Source organism: Notolepis coatsorum (assembly GCF_963971535.1).
Source record: "Notolepis coatsorum genome assembly, chromosome: 9".
Taxonomy (NCBI): Eukaryota; Metazoa; Chordata; class Actinopteri; order Aulopiformes; family Paralepididae; genus Notolepis; species Notolepis coatsorum.
This window is the reverse complement of record NC_140173.1, coordinates 32,946,588-32,964,330: the sequence shown is the minus strand read 5'-3', so window position 1 is coordinate 32,964,330 and position 17,743 is coordinate 32,946,588. Positions and strand designations below refer to the sequence as shown.

At 41.1% G+C, this 17,743-nt stretch overlaps 1 protein-coding gene across 1 annotated transcript in view; it reads right to left on the bottom strand.

Moving 5' to 3' along the window:
• ppm1ba (protein phosphatase, Mg2+/Mn2+ dependent, 1Ba) overlaps positions 1-16,799 on the bottom strand; it is a gene marked incomplete at its 3' end in the record, with an annotated part of 55,720 nt that extends 38,921 nt beyond the window's left edge. The window contains exon 1 of the mRNA XM_084321054.1: positions 16,730-16,799. The remainder of the gene's footprint in view (positions 1-16,729) is intronic.
• Between the last annotated feature and the right edge of the window lie 944 nt (positions 16,800-17,743).

Sequence of the window (17,743 nt, the reverse complement as noted above, 5' to 3'; positions counted from 1 at the left end):
GCGGGCACCTCGCGCGAGCACGCCGGCGCACGCACGCACCTGAGCGAGCACGCCGCCGCCGGTGCACGCACCTGGGCGCTGGGCGGCGGAAAATGAAAGGCGCATTACCGCACGCCACTACGGTAGAATGCTTCCGCATTCTTGCACTGCTTGCTTATCATTAAGGAACAGGCGGCCTGGTGGTAGAAACTCTCCTTTCACTGCTGCACTACCAAAACGGTTAACCCTTTCACTGCGACAATTCACAGAAGGTTAACCCTTTCACTGCCATACAACGGCGGGTTAATAACCCTTTCACTGCCGGCGACCGTCGGTTGTGGGATAGTAAAGGGTTAACCTTCTGTCGTGTGGCAGTGAAAGGGTTTGGTTAATACTGGTGGTAGATGCAGCCCTGCTCCTGTATCGTCTGCCAGATGGTAACAAGGAGAACAGAGGACAGTCTGTGGTCCTTGATGATGATGACCGCTGATGAGATGTCCTGGATAACCAGGAGTCTGTTGCCTGTGATGTGCTGCTGGGCCTCCACTGCTCTCTGTAGTGATCTGTGGGCAGGACCGTTCCCGTACCACCAGGCCGTGTGGCGGCTAGGGCTGAGCCCGAACGTTCGAACCTTCGTTCGTTACGTTGGCATTCGAAATTCTAAATCAACATTAGAATTTAAAAAAATATATATATAATAATAATTTTCTATTCATTCTGTTTAAACCAATGGGTTTTTTTCTTCAGAGTTGCAGATTAGGCTACACTAATATTATAGTATTAAAACTGATGAGTTATATTCAGATTATTAGATAGATATTAACAATTAAGATATTAGAAAGTTGATTTAATTGATTTAGTTGGGCTGGGGCTAGGGCTGGGCGATATAACGATAAATATCGCGATATATTTTAATAATCGATATCGAATATCTAAATTAAAAAAAATCGAAAAATCGTTTTAATTTTTTTTTTTATACCTGCAACAGGGCAGTTTTAAAACCAGAGACAGTGGACAGACTTGTCTTTCTTGCCTGCAACTTAAAGTAATGGCTTTGCTTGTCCAAATGACAATACTGACCAAATTCAGATTTATTTTTCTCTTGTCCATTTATTTTGTTTGCTTTCTAATTTAAAATACATTTTGAAACCGTCTGTACACAGTAGGCTATGTGTGCTAGCAGAACTAGACTCCAGTCACGAGTCACAGTGCACATGGTGGTTTGTCCACCAAAAAAGCGCCAAAAGATCGAAAATAAACTAGCAGAGCCAGAACTGTTCAACTCCTCTGGAGCCACAGCCAGCAGAGAAGCTGGTTTACTTTAGCTTTTAAACCAGCTGCAGCCTGAGAACTGGAGTGTGAGGGGATGTAACACTAAAGATGGCGGCAATGACAAAGAATTGCTGCAAAATAAACATACATCTGTTGTTAAAATAAAAAAAAAAAAAAAAAATGTTTTTTCTTTTTTTATATATACTTATAACAATTCGATAATTATCGATATCGAGAAATAAAATAAAATTATCATATCGTTATTGCGATATGATTTTTTTCCATATCGCCCAGCCTGGGGCCTCTCCCTGGTCTGGGGCTGGAAAGTTGATTTAATAAAAGAAAAAGACTAATTTAGTTTGAGGATATTTAAAAAAAAAAATATATATAATAAAGAAAGAAATAATAATAATCGTGATTATTACATGATCATTTATTAGGGATGGGTACCTTTCACATTTGAACCGATACGGTACCGGTACCTGTGAATCGATACCGGTACCCAACGGTACCTTTTTTCTGTACTTTAGTCTCAAATTTTTATTTACCTACCTCAGGCCCCGTTTAGACGGAAACGCTAGCAGGTGAATCCGCAAAAATATTTTTTCGGATGTGCCTTTCGTTTATACGGAAACGGCATTTTTACGGGGGGGAAACCGCAAAAAAGTGAGACTACCTTCCAGGGTGGAATTCCTAGAAACGCAAAACCTTTGCGCTCTCGTCTAAACTGTCAAACCGTATAAATCTGTTAAAACGATGACGAAAGGGTTGTCACGGCTCTGGTCGCGCGTACTGCTTACGTCACAGGTAGCAGGTATGCGCCAGTAGCCGAGAGGTAAACAAAGCAAGTATGTCTGACTATATCAACGGAGATCACTTGAAGGCTACATTGGCAGTACTTTTAAAGACACAAGAATCTGTCCCGCGGCTATCACAACTATTATGACTGGACCCACTGTCTGTGAGTGACTCTGCTTTGGTCCAATCACATTCCCCACCCACACTCTGCGAATCAGAGGCAGAGTAGGGCGGGTCTTCACAGCACGTCATGTGACATATGCGCCAATCGTGTGACAGCGGGGCTCCGTTGTCTCGAGTTGTTACAGCCTCGTCTAGACGGAGAATTCCACCCCAAAACGCTTGTCTAAACGCAAAATTAAAAGTGAAACCGCAAGACGACTTTTGCGGTTTCTGTTCAGACTTCCATCCCAAAACGCTCGTCTAAACGTAGCCTCAGTCGTAAAGAAAATTATCCAAACTTCAAAAAACTACAATTTCGACCGTTTTCGGCTTGCCATTGCTCCGACTGCTTTGTTGTTGAATCAAGTCAAATCCTAGGTAAGCATATTATTGTGCGTGTGAACGTTGACATGAAATAAAAAAAACGGTAAAAAAAAATAAAATAAAAATATGTAATTTTTTTTTGGTTTCTCACTTACTCGGTAGTACCGACGTGTTTCGGTTCGGTACCTCAAAAGTACCGAATTCGGTACCCATCCCTATCATTTATATTATCATGCAGTTCAATGCGATGAAGAATAATTCCAGGTGATATGAATTCCTTTCATATGGCAAAGCCCTGGCTGGAATAGAGTGACTCTGGCAGGATTTCACACTAAGGTGCCAAGATGAACATATCACTGATGATTAGGGGTGTAACGGTACACAAAATCCACGGTTCGGTACGTACCTCGGTTTTGAAGTCACGGTTCGGTATTTTTTCGGTACAGTGTATTTCCCGAAAGTTTTCAATTAACCTTTTTATTTTTTTTTACTAATATAATAATAGCATAATAATGCAAGGAAACCGTTTCAAAGTGCAATAAACCTTTATTTAACATTGGAAGACATTTTAAATATCCTAAATAAAAAAAATGCTCAGTTTGATTGTTTATTATAAAACAAACTGAAACAACAAACAAACTGGAAACAAGCCCTCTGTCTGGCTTTTTGTGTCATCCTTTTAACATGTACATGTATTATTAATGTAGCTTGCGGTACCATGTACAAAATGTTAGTATGAGGAAAAAACTGTGGAAACGTAATAGGCAGTGTTCCAAATAAACACCAAAATATATACTAGGCCTGCCACGATAACAAATTTTGCTGGGCGATTAATTGCCCCCGAAAATATCGCGATAAGCGATATTATTGCGACCGGTTAGAGAATTTTTTTTTGAGAAATTTATTTCCCAAAACTTTTATTTTGAAGCCCACCGCTCCGTCTTTTCCGGTGTTTTAGACTTTTATTTTGAAGCCCACCGACCGGACCGGAAGTATTGTTGTGATTATCCTAGCTTGCTGATGCTGCTGGTGGACTGGGGCCAGCTAACGTTAGCTTGCTGATGCTACTACTACTTCGACATGCTGCTAATGGGCTGGGGCCAGCTAACGTTAGCTTGCTGATGCTGCTGGTAGATCGACATGCTGCTAGTGGACTGGGGCCAGCTAACGTTAGCTTGCTGATGCTACTAGTAGATCGACATGAGCTAATGATAAAACAAATGTTGAGATTGTTGGTGAACAACTAACTTTAAGTTAGTTTTAACGTTAGCTACTAACGTTAAAACGCTAACGTTACACTACAAATAACGCTACTTGGTTAAAAGGAGCAACACTATTGAGAAATGTAGTTAAGCTATGTGGTGTTGCCCCACGGAGCTCCTGTGCTGTGCTCTCTGCTCTGTAGTAAGGCCAGCGGCCCGCCTCCCAACACGGACAGTGACTGACAAGGGGCACTGGTTCCGCCTCATTAAAACAAACGCGCAAATAGCAATTAATCGCGCCCGTCAAAATCATTGCATTAATTTTAATTATCGCGGCAATTAATCGATTTATTGCTTATCGCGGCAGGCCTAATATATACTATCTCTATTGGAATGGAGACTTCAGCACAGGATAAACTAGGGATGGGCAAAAATAATCCAGATCGATTGATCACATGATGTACTCGAGTACTCGTGGAGGAAAACGCTGTACAAAATAAACTTCTTTTCCGGTGTTTTAGACTTTTATTTTGAAGCCCACCGACCGGAGCTTTTCCGGTGTTTTAGACTTTTATTTTGAAGCCCACCGACCGGAGCGGAAGTATTATTGTTATTATCCTAGCTGCCTAGCAGAACGTATTGAGCCGACAACTTGTCTCGTCCGGTTCTGTGTTTTTGAGCTAATGATAAAACAAATGTTGATTGTTGGTGAACAACTAACTTTAGGTTAGTTTTAACGTTAGATGCAGCTACTACAGGCAATCAACGATGAGGAGGAAGCGTCAAAGCCGTATAGAATAGCCCTGTGTGCGTACTTAGGCACGACTCGAAACTACCTGTTATAATGAATTAATTCATGTTTAACTTGTCCCCGTGTCCAGTCCTTTGACTAGCCCCACCCGTTCATTGTAAACAATGATGCATGTAATTGTATTAACGTTATTGTGTGTTGTAGGCAGCTATGCTATACATTGTATTTCGTTTGTTAGCTATTTAGCTAATATTGAATAGCATCAACGACGCTAGATCTTTAATCTTTATTTAGCAGTCCAGTTTTTCCGGGCAGTACTAGCGAGTAACTACTTGGATCTAAAAATAGCTAGCCTACACTACAAAAAAAGGTTCCATACCGTTGCAATCGCTCGGTGCACAGCCCGTACTGTAACGGAGGACCAGATTGAGACGGTACAGTACGTATCCGCGTACCGTTACACCCCTACTGACAGGGACCGAAACTAGAGAGCGCCACCCGCCATTGGTGCTCAGTTTTTACGTTTGGCGCCTCCCACTGAGAGGTGTGACCGCCGTGTGGCGGGCAATCAAATAGTCATGTGAAAACCGAAAATCATGATCCAATTCTTTAGCGGAGTTCTCACTCGCTGTCTCAGCACAGACATGCAGCGCACCGTGCACTGCTGCTGCTCCTACCCCTCCCCACCTGTTTCTGTATGCCTGCATGTAAACAGAGGCTATGGCCTCCGACAGTCACCGTGACGTTAGTCTAGTCAGTGTGGGACCTTCGTGAGATAACGTTAGCTACCGTTACAAAATGATCCAGTCAAATATTCACTTAGTTTAATACATGAGGCATTGTGTAACGTTATCCAGCCGGCTAGCTACTGATAGCTCCCGACATCAACAAATGCTCCAGCAATAGTCCAGTGCATAATACCTCCGTTGGCTAGGTAGCTCACTAGTCACTACGAAATGTCGCAGTAAACTAAATAGTTCACTGAGGCGTTGTCCCAACGCCATCCAGCAGTAGCTACAGATAGCTCCTGACATCAATGTCCTACAACAACATGCGTATTCGAGTCCCTGGCTTACATCGCATGAGTGAGGGCTGCTGAATAGGGACCAGCTGTAGCTCAGGAGAATCCTTTTGCATGCTGAATGTAGCGTTTAGGGTCCAGCTGCAGCGCCGGAGAATCCTTGCTGGAGCTGGAGGCCTAGGGCTGTCTTAAATGCTTCGAAGCTTCGAACGTTCGATTCGATGGCACAAGCTTCGAACATTAAAAAAAAAATCGAAGTAAAAAAAAAAAAAAAAAATTAATTAAAAAAAAAAAGAAAAAAAATCAACGTTTTTTTTTTACTTCGATTTGTGTGTGTGTGTAGGTGTGTGTGTGTGTGTGTGTGTGTGTGTGTGTGTGTGTGTGTGTGTGTGTGTGTGTGTGTGTGAACTACCCATCCCAGTTAGGACAGCCGAATCCCGTCCAATCTTTCGCCGTCGACTAAAGACTCACTTCTTCAACCATTATCTGAAATGATAAAAAAAAAAAAAAAAAAATCTAACCGTGACTAACCTTACTGTCATGCACTTGTCCTAATAAACTAACCTACACTGTAACACGCAACACTTTGATGAACATTGTTACTCAGCTGATAGAGTTGTACCCTTCTTGCTGTCTTGTCGTACAGAACTTGTAAGTCGCTTTGGATAAAAGCGTCAGCTAAATGACTAAATGTAAGTATGTGTGTGTGTGTGTGTGTGTGTGTGTGTGTGTGTGTGTGTGTGTGTGTGTGTGTGTGTGTGTGTGTGTGTGTGTGTAGGTGTGTGTGTGTGTGTGTGTGCGCGCACCTTGTAGAATTCCACACATAAGAAAGAAAGATACTGGGATGAATAAACAAAATAGGAAATAAAATGTAGAAATGCATGCAATACATAAATAAATATGAATCTCCATATATGAAATATAACATTTAGATAAGGTGCTACTGAGATGTTTTGGTGAGTTCTTTGTTTTTTTGTGGAAGTTGCCCTTCTTAAAAATGCATGAACATTCACTGATAATTGGTCTGTAGTGGAGTCTACAAGGTCTACATTGCCGGACCATGTAGAATCCGGACCTTGTAGACTGACATAATTCTGTGCATAGTTTAGTCTACACAGGCCATATTTCAAATAATCAAAATCTTACTTCATTCATCTTAAACATTCTTGATTTGGGGGATTGGTAGTTCCCATGAAATCTGAAGTTGTTCAAACGACAACAGCGATCCACCTTGAATTAAATCACACAGCCGAGTGAAACCTTGTTGGATGCGTCAGTCACGAAAGGGGCTACTTAATTAATTAATCCAACCCACTTTATTTATAGAGCACATTTAAAAACAACAACGTTTACGAAAGTGCTGTACAAGTCCCACAATGAAGTTTATTTTTTTTCGAAGCTTCGAATTAAAATCGAAGCTCGGCCCCGAAGCTTCGATTGCCAAAAAAAGCTTCGAAGGTCAGCCCTATGGAGGCCACTAGAGTATACACACAGACAGTGGAGCTGTTTGCAGATAGCGAGGTGGCGATGTCTCGCAGATAACACAATCACAAGTATGATTATATAATATATATATTTTATTAAAAAAAATATATATAAAATAATAATAATTTTTTTTTTTATAAAAAAAAAAGTTGGCAGGTAAGAAATATGCTTGGCGGGTAGATTCTTCCCATCTACCCGCCACTGGCCGGTGAGTCAAAAAGTTAATTTCGCTCCCTGCCTACTGATGATGCCATTTCTGGGGCCACACACACGCGCACTCACACACTCACTCACTAACCCCACTGCCCAATAAAATAACAGACAACTCCTGCACTTGTGTTTTAACAGGTTCCACAAGGAGACTAGACTGAATGAAGGTCTCCTTGTCTTTAACAGGTTCCACAAGGAGACTAGACTGAATGAAGGTCTCCTTGTCTTTAACAGGTTCCACAAGGAGACTAGACTGAATGAAGGTCTCCTTGTCTTTAACAGGTTCCACAAGGAGATAAGACTGAATGAACGTCTCCTTGTCTTTAACAGGTTCCACAAGGAGACAAGACTGAATGAAGGTCTCCTTGTGTTTAACAGGTTCCACAAGGAGACAAGACTGAATGAACGTCGTGTTTAACAGGTTCCACAAGGAGACAAGACTGAATGAAGGTCTCCTTGTGTTTAACAGGTTCCACAAGGAGACAAGACTGAATGAAGGTCTCCTTGTGTTTAACAGGTTCCACAAGGAGACAGGACTGAATGAAGGTCTCCTTGTGTTTAACAGGTTCCACAAGGAGACAAGACTGAAAGAAGGTCTCCTTGTGTTTAACAGGTGCCACAAGGCGACAAGACTGAATGAACGTCTCCTTGTGTTTAACAGGTTCCACAAGGAGACAAGACCAATAATATGCAAATGGCCCTTGTAGAAGTGGAGCAATATTCCATTTACTTATGTATTTTAGGCGGATTTTCAGAAAATAGGGCTCTGGGCTTAAGAGGTTAACAGACTATTATGTTACCTGGCTAGCTAGCCAGCGGTACCCAGCATGCCATTCAGCAGTTTAACAGTTAATAGGGCTCCCCTTTCAATTTAATACACTACACAGTGCAGAGTGCAGATGCTGGTAAAAACAAGGGAAAATATATATTTTTAAGACAAAACAAGTCGCATAAACTATTCATTACCCTAGCAGATAATGCAGTACATTTTATTTAAAGGGCCGTACTCTTTTTGACATGTGGATTCCAAGTCATTCGTTCCTCGCATGGTAGTTTAGACAGATGTTAGCCTGGTAGTTTAGTCAGATGTTAGCCTGGTAGTTTAGTCAGATGTTAGCCTGGTAGTTTAGTCAGATGTTAGCATGGTAGTTTAATCCGATGTTAACATGGTACTTTAGTCAGATGTTAGCCTGGTAGTTTAGTCAGATGTTAACGTGGTAGTTTATAGAGGTGGGAATCACCAGTTTCATCACGATACAATACGATATCGATTCTTTGGACAACGATACGATATTTTCCGATATCACAAAGTCTGCCACGATACGATACGATTCAGGTGCCTGCGATCGATATGAGACGATATTATATGCCCATTTAACACAATCAGTAACATTTAAATCAACAAAAAAAAAGGCAATGGAAATATCATGACATTTTTATTTTTTATCTCTTCCAGACATTTAAATGAAAAACAATCTATTGTTTTTAATACAAATAGACCTCCTGTTCACTGTTTTTGGTTCGTTTTTTTTTTTTTTTCGCTATTAATATCCTATCACAGCGCTGTATTTTGGCTGGAAAAGGCATATTGGGAGTCAGAAGGTGCAGTACCGGCCTGATCCTGTTAGTGGGGCTATCTCGAAAATGCAGTAACCCCCCCTCCTTCCCAGTCCCTAGTGGACCTCTGCTGCTCTCTATCAGCTTAGCTTAGTTAGCTCACGCTAACGCAACGTTAATTTCGGTATTTAACGCGACGTGGGCATAAAGGAATGACGAGGATGGAAAGCATGTTAGATGCATTTGACCCCTTGTGGGGAAAAAAACAACAGGCACTTATTTCGGGCAACATAGGCGGACTCTGAAGCCACTGTCTAACGTCTCCACACGCTGAGCTGCGCTGAGCTACTGTTGTTGTTGCAGCCAGCCGGGCGGATATGCTCACGAGGGGATTTTCAAAATAAGAGTATCGCAATATGAATCGATCTTTTTACGTTGCATCGATCCTATTTGATAATAGATCAATATATCGATCTGGATCGATGCATCGTCCCACCCCTAGTAGTTTAGTCAGATGCTAGCCTGGTAGTTTAGTCAGTTGTTAGTAGTGATGCACCGATGTGAAAATTGTGGCCGATACCGATAACCGATATTAATATTGCTGTTCTGGCCGATACCGATATTTACCGATGTCGATATCTCTGTATAGAAAACACTTTTTTATGATAATCAAATAAAGAGCTATTTTCCAAAACGCATTTTTTTTTTACTTTTGTAACTTATTTTCAGAAATGACTGATATTTTGAAACTATTTAAGGCCAAAACATGTAAAAAGAAGAAAAAAAATATTAAAAAAAAAAAAAAAAAAAATATTAAAAAACGTTTTTTTTTTTTTTTTTTTTTTTTTTTTTTTTTAATATCGGCCCTATCTTGATATCGGACCGATACCGATGTGTAAAAAAACTGCCATATCGGCCGATATTATATCGGCGGCCGATATATCGTGCATCACTAGTTGTTAGCATTGAGTTTTAGTCAGATGTTAACCTGCAGTTTAGTCTGATGTTAACCTGCTGGTAGTTTAGTCAGATGTTAGCATGGTGTTTTAGTCAGATGTTAGCCTGGTAGTTTAGGCAGATGTTAGCAATGCATGGTAGTTTAGTCAGATGTTAGCCTGGTAGTTTAGGCAGATGTTAGCATGGTAGTTTAGTCAGATGTTAGCCTGGTAGTTTAGACAGATGTTAGCCTGGTAGTTTAGTCAGATGTTAGCCTGGTAGTTTAGTCAGATGTTAGCCTGGTAGTTTAGACAGATGTTAGCATGGTAGTTTAGTCAGATGTTAGCCTGGTAGTTTAGTCAGATGTTAGCCTGGTAGTTTAGACAGATGTTAGCATGGTAGTTTAGTCAGATGTTAGCATGGTGTTTTAGTCAGATGTTAGCCTGGTAGTTTAGTCAGATGTGGTGACTTTCATGGGTTTATGTTGAAGACACATTTTTAAATATGATGCATTATGAATTGAAAATGGGAGACCCTGATGATGTAAACAAGACGAAAGTCTTTCTCTGGTCTGCATCCCCTTAACAATTGTGTGTATTGAGCCGTACTGTATTGTACTGATTCTGCAATCTGTTAATAAAATTTTCAATCAATCAATCAATTTAAGGGTGGTGAATCAACAACAAAAACAACAATATTTTTCAGTTACGACAATAGAAGGGTGCCTTGATTATTTGTATGAAGGCAAGAATTACTTATAACCCAAATGTCAAAAAGACTGGTCTAGTCAGCTCTAGCCCTATTTTCTGAAAATCTGCCTGAAAGTACATGCCCAAGTAAATGGAAGATTGCTCCACTTCTACAAGGTCAATAGCATCTAGGAACATCTATGGACCTCAGGGAATATATTCCCAGTGTCAGAAATATTGTCTCTGTTACTATGCTTGAGTACATTAATTGTGATGAAACAGAGGAGAATACAAATTATATTTTTTCTTTGCATCTTTGACAGTGAATAACAGAACACCATGTTAAAATTGCGGGTGTTCAGAGTTCACTCGCTGAGCTCGTTCAGTACCTTCTTGAGATCAAGGGTACAAGAAATCTAAGGAAATGAATAAAGGGAAGATGATTAAACAGAAGGATTTGTAGATACAGTACTGAATTCTGCCATCCGGACACATGCAATTTGAATGATAATGCATTTGAATATAGAATATCAGGCCTATAAATTACCTTATTATGGCCAAGTCATACATCTATGGATAATAGGGCCAAATCTCCTCTTTCAAATGGCAGTGTTAAATCTGGATTTAGTAATTTCGTCGCACAGAGAGTTCACATTATTCAGAGTAATTCGGTTTTTTTCTGAAGATTTTTAAAACATCTGTAAACAAACGTAGTGCTAAAAATATACACATTGACTGCTGTTTTGATAGGGTTATGGTCTTTAGTCTTGGCTACATTTGAAAAAGAAACACAACATTAATTAATACGGTCTGTATTGATCGATTTATGACGAACAGCAGGGTCCCGCAATTGGGCTTAACAGGTTAACACAACAATATGAATGGCTTGACTGACAACATACACATGGTCAACTTATCCTTCTGCTGTCTTGTCTGAACAGCTAACCAACTAACACTGACCTAGATAACTCTCAGCCTGAGTCACACTCACTGATAACAAGATATTAGTGTTGCATAAGTCATGACTAGCTTAAGACCTTCAACTCTCACTCACTCACACCAACGCTGGGCCAAAGAGGGAGGGGCGCCCCAAACAGGAAGTGCTCATCCATATGAGCTCCGGGCACTCGCGTCCGGTAGCCGGACTCCATCTCAACACACTGGATGATCAATCGCTCGCCCTAACTCAATAAACAACGTTATTTGGACGTATATAGTATTATACAAGCTGGAAATGGTTCATCAGGATAAACATCCCATAATCGAAAACGGTCTACACCACGCTGATCGTCCAACGGCGCGAGGAAGATACGGTAAGATTCAGCGTTATTTTTGAACGTGTTCCATATAAACTGTTATGATGAACATATGACCCACACTAGATGAATGATATAACGCTGCCCACCAGGGTTTCCGTTAGAAAAAATTGTTGTCGGTCTCCGTGACCTGCAAGATTTCAATCTACCGGACAAATGAGATTAATTCCGGTCATAGTTTAGAATAAAGAATGTCATCCTCAAGGCATGTAGATTTATAATATTATTACTTAAAACTAGGCTACTTTTGCGTATACAGTCATTAATTAATATATTCCAAATAAAATAAGTCCCTCGATACTCCGTGCTGCTGCTGACTTGAACTAAAATAGACCGCGTATGTGGGCAGTCGGTCCGACACTAAACAGCAGTCTGTTATAATCACATTTTTATGAGCTAACGAATTCCGTTATATTGGACATTTGTATTAATTATATCAAGCGAAGAACTGAGAAAGCAGAGAGACGGCAACATTATCGTGGTTTGCGTGACGACTCTCTCCACCTCGCAACGACTTATTTGCAAAGAGTATGGCGCTGCAGAGAAGCTGATTTAGCTGTTATTGGCTCTTTTCTGGAAACCGCACAACAGCGCCCCCCACCCAACATTGGCTGAAAATGGCCGAATTGGAGTACTGATGGAATACTGCATTGTGCCGTTGCCTCTCTGGCTCTGCAGCTTCACATGCACTCGCACACCCAGCACTAAGCTCTCGCCGACAACGTCGTTGTCATTATTAGAAGCAACGAGGAAACAAATGTAATGATCGTTTCGTTCATCGCATAGGCTATTTAATTTTAGCCTATTTTAATACAATTCAAATAATCAAATTGTGCTTAGACTCAGGGAATTATTTTCACCGGACATTAAGACCGGAGATATTAAATAAGTCGGACTTCAACAGATTTTGCCGGTCAAAAACCGGTAATTACCGGCTAACGGAAACGCTGCTGCCCACGGAGAATTATAAACGACCCCCCGCCCATCCGGTCATCATCAGATCATACGTAGATCATTCTAGAAGTACGTCCAATTGAAATGTTTTATATCGTCCCGATTGCCATCAAACTGTATTTCATCATCAATATAATGCATTTGGGGCTATAGATCACGTTCTGGAGAAAGCTGCAGAAAGAGATGAAAACATACTTATACATTAGACCATACTTTACTATGAATATGTGAATGAAAAAGTTTAACGTTGCTACACAATGAACAATACATATAGGACTTTGAATGGGCCCTAATAATGGCAATGTAGCAATAGAATTTAAAAAGTTATAGCCCTGCAAAGAAGGGGAACTTCTTCATAGACAAATAGAGCTGGCAACAGATGGTATCAGCGTTTCCGTTAGCCGGTAATTACCGGTATTTGTCCGGCAAAATCTCTTGAAGTCCGACATATTTTATTTCTCCGGTCTTAATGTCCGGTGAAAATAATTCCCTGAGTCTAAGCACAATTTGATTATTTGAATTGTATTAAAATAGGCTAAAATTAAATAGCATATGCGATGAACGAAACGATCATTACATTTGTTTCCTCGTTGCTTCTAATAATGACAACGACGTTGTCAGCGAGAGCTTTAAAAACGTAGGTCTCGGTTCGCTTCATCGGACCAAACGCGAACCAAATATAGGAAGTGATTATTATTACCACTGCTCGCAGCACTCACTGCAAAACAAGCACACTGCATCTAATCTCTCTATCTATCTATCTATCTATCTCTCTCTCTCTCTATCTATCTATCTATGTCTGTGCATCTTGGGAAGAAGGAAGAAAAAACGCGGCTTATTATTATTACTGAGGCGCGCGGCTTATTATATTATTAAAACGGCTACTTGTGGGCACTCATAAAAACACCGTGGTCTACAAGTTGTTTAGCGAGAGGATGGTGGTAAAGTAATGTGCTTCAATAGAACAATGGATCAATGCCATGTCAAAACTCGGCTCCGCTGATCTGGGCTCCGCAGTACACACACAGACACACACACACGCGCGCGCGCACACACAGGATCGCAGCCACACACACATTTCCACTGTCCAATAGACAAGCGCCCTTTTCGACCGCGTGACATTGAGGTGGAGAGAGTAGTCACGCAAACCACGATAATGTTGCCGGCTCTCTGCTTTCTCAGTTCTTCGCTTGATATAATTAATACAAATGTCCAATATAACGGAATTCGTTAGCTCATAAAAATGTGATTATAACAGACTGTTTAGTGTCGGACCGACTGCCACATACGCGGTCTATTTTATTTCAAGTCAGCAGCAGCACGGAGACGGAGTATCGAGGGACTTATTTTATTTGGAATATATTAATGACTGTATACGCAAAAGTAGCCTAGTTTTAAGTAATAATATTATAAATCTACATGCCTTGAGGATGACATTCTTTATATAGCCTGCCTATCTCAATTGTTTTAAAGCTCAATAAACTATGACCGGAATTAATCTCATTTGTCCGGTAGTTGAAATCTTGCAGGTCACGGAGACCGGCAACAATTTTTTCTAACGGAAACCCTGGATGGTATATCATGAATTTAACCTCCGGCAGCCAAAGTGTTAAGAGGATCCAGACCAGTGGCGGCTCTACCACTAGGGGCGCTAGGGCGCCGACCCACCTGCTGGCCAGCTGCTGTTAAATCAGAGAACAAGACAATAAAACTTTTTCGTTTTTGTGTTTTATAGCCCTATAAATAATATAAACATGTTTAAAATTAATAATATTTACTCATTTTAAGTATGTTTGTATTTCCAATGCACAATATAACGTTATTATCTAAATTAAAAAAACATCGGTTTCATGGGCAGGAAGTGACGTTTTTTTTTTTTTTTTCGTATTTCTCGCCCGGGCAAGAAGCGACAGCGCTCTGCGTGCGCGTCACAGTTTGATCGCTGTCTCCGTCACAGCCAATCAGTGCATACGGCGTTGTGCGTTGAAATATGACTATTATGTTGGAATCCGAGCGCGATTTGAAGCGGTCTAGCCAGCAGCGTGTGAACTTCCGTGAAGAATTTCCATAGCCGCATTTCGCGGAGACGCTCTCTGATTGGCCGACGCGATGCCAGTTTTTTTCCATTGCCGCATTTCTCGGGTTGGTTAGAGAGAGAATGCAACTCAGTCGACTCGTCGTCAACAACAACAGCAACTGTTACTACACTGAGCTTAGGCACTCTTTCAAAGTTGGTTAAGGTTAGAGTTTGTCTTAGAGCATGGCGATAGAACGCCAGGTAGTTTGCAGGCTGTTCGAGGCGAAAATGGACGAAGACACAGCTCTTGGCTAACTAACAACAAGCTATATTATGGAGGCAGTGTGGAGGGACATGTATGGACAATGGATGGACATCAACACAGGCTGGATGGACAATGCCATGGAGTGGATATACTTTATCAACAAGCCAACAACAAGGTAGATTAGCGATCTTAACTCTAGTTTAATACATGATACGTTGTCTACTGATGCCGTTGTACTGCTAGCTGTTAGCTCCGTTAGCTTAGCTGGCCACTTAGTGCATGGAACGGAGTAACGTTAACGTTTAAACGTTATGTCGAGGTCATACAATACTACAGTCGACATAAGGTTAACGTTACCCCGTTTCCATTAAGTGTTTAAATAGCAGCAATCTTGTTGAAAATGTAACTACTAAAATGCTCTCTGATGCTGCTGATGCATAATGAATGAATGGTGAGTTGTTTAAAATGACAACATACATGTGTGAATTATTTGATTTGATTGATCCGAGAGACAGAGAGATCGTCTATGTTTGAATGAATGAATGAATGAGAACTTTATTAACAGATTGCAGAATGGGTACAATACAGTACGGCTCAATACACACAATTGTTAAGGGGATGCAGACCAGAGAAAGACGTTTGTCTTGTTTACATCAGGGTCCCAGATTTTCGATTCATATCGATAGTTTAATAGCTAGCCTTGGCTCGTTTAACAATATGCAAAATATGTGTACAGCCCTGTACTCATACTGAAGTTATTCTTGGTATATAATAGGTCTGATTGTGTAACGAATCGATTCCACGTCGCGCTGTGTGTGAGAGAGAGAAGGAGAGAGGGAGAGATCTGCCTGCGTTTGTAGACGGGCGAGTTTTGTTTCTAACTTTTCTATTTATATATTGTGTTTCAAGTTGTGAATTAGAGTCTAGACTATACTTTATTTGACTGGTTGTGTGTTGTTGTAGTAACAGCTGAGCGACTCGTTCATAAGAGCCGATTCATTGCCGTGAGCGTGAGTCGAATCGCTCACGTCTTGCCATGAGTGTTGCGTGGTACTGTACTGTACTGTACAAAATATTTGGTATAGCGCCCCTAGTGGCGAATACCCACCGGCCGCCACTGATCCAGACCAGAGAAAGACTTTCGTCTTGTTTACACCAGGGTCCCCCATTTTCAATTCATGAAATGAACTAACGTTATAACACTCAACAGACAACAAAAAAAGTGTTCATTAACGGTTAGTGGCTTTGCTGTAACATCTTTGGTAACGACGAGACAAGAGGCTGGCAACACAGTTGACAGTGCAAAAAAAATAGGCAAAAACAGAAAACACAACAGCAATCAATCAAAACAAGCTGGCCCCCTCAGGGGTTGACTGTCCCTGTTTGAAACTCCACTTTTTACCATTAGTCTTGCTGATTGATTGATTGAAAACTTTATTAACAGATTGCAGAATGGGTACAGTACAGTACGGCTCAATACACACAATTGTTCAGGGGATGCAGACCAGAGAAAGACTTTAGTCTTGTTTACATCAGGGTCCCACATTTTCAATTAATCATAACATATATGACATACAGATAGACAGTACTGCTACATCTATACATTTATGACATACCAGATTTACAAATATGCAGTACTGTTTGTGATACAAATAGTCTCAAAAAGAGAGTATATACATTTGACGAAGAAACTATACATGCTAGTAGCTTAGCTAGCCAGCTAGGCTAATGTCAATGTATCTTGCGTTAGCACTAGGTGTAGCTACACTATCTTTGTTTGTATTTACTTACTTTTGTAATAGGGACGAACTCGCCTCGACCGGTCCTGTTTGCCTCCAGGTGTTGTGTCGCCACTGTGTTGGTTCTGTTTGGTTCTGCTGGCTGGTGTTGTTGTTAGCCGTGTGTTAGCAGCATGGATGCAGCTAACGTGTTGTTAGCCAGCCCTCTCCCTCCAGCAGGGCCCTGGTCATCATGTTGGACATGGTTGTTGTCACGCGAGACTGCGCCACGGGATTAAGAAAATAATAATAATGATAAATAAATGTATGGTTTTGGACGGCCAGCTAATGTTGACTGGACTGAATGTATGAAACAGATGCCGTTCTTCTCTCAACATCCAGTTTTGAGAGTGACATTATTTTTTCTCCTCTCTTCAATTATTGGTCAGACTCACTTTGGGGAGGGATATGGGATATGATTGGCCGTTGTGTACGTCAGTCATACCTGCCCCCTAAAATATTGAGATGCATCCAGCTGCAGGACCACAGAACCCCCACACTCTCAGGACCGCGACACTTTGCGTACCTAACACTCTCCAGAGTGACCCTCGCTCCCATTGGCTGATTTGGGTCACGTGCGGGGGAAAGTTGCGGCACGCCGAATATACCCACGGTAGAAGTTTTGCCTCGATTTGATTGATTGATTGAAAACTTTATTAACAGATTGCAGAATGGGTACAATACAGTACAGCTCAATACACACAATTGTTAAGGGGATGCAGACCAGAGAAAGACTTTCGTCTTGTTTACATCAGGGTCCCCCATTTTCAATTCATCAGGACATATGACATACATGACATACAGATAGTCAGTACTGCTACATCTATACATTTATGACATACCAGATTTGCAAATACAGTACTGTTTGTGATACAGAAGGAGTCAGGAAAAGGGAGTATATACATTTGACGTAGAAACTGTACATTGGAGGAGGTTGGGTGGGGGGGGGTTGGGTACACTGGGATATTGACAACCATACTGGGTAATCTACATTGGAGGTGGTTGGGGGGGGGGCACACTGTATATA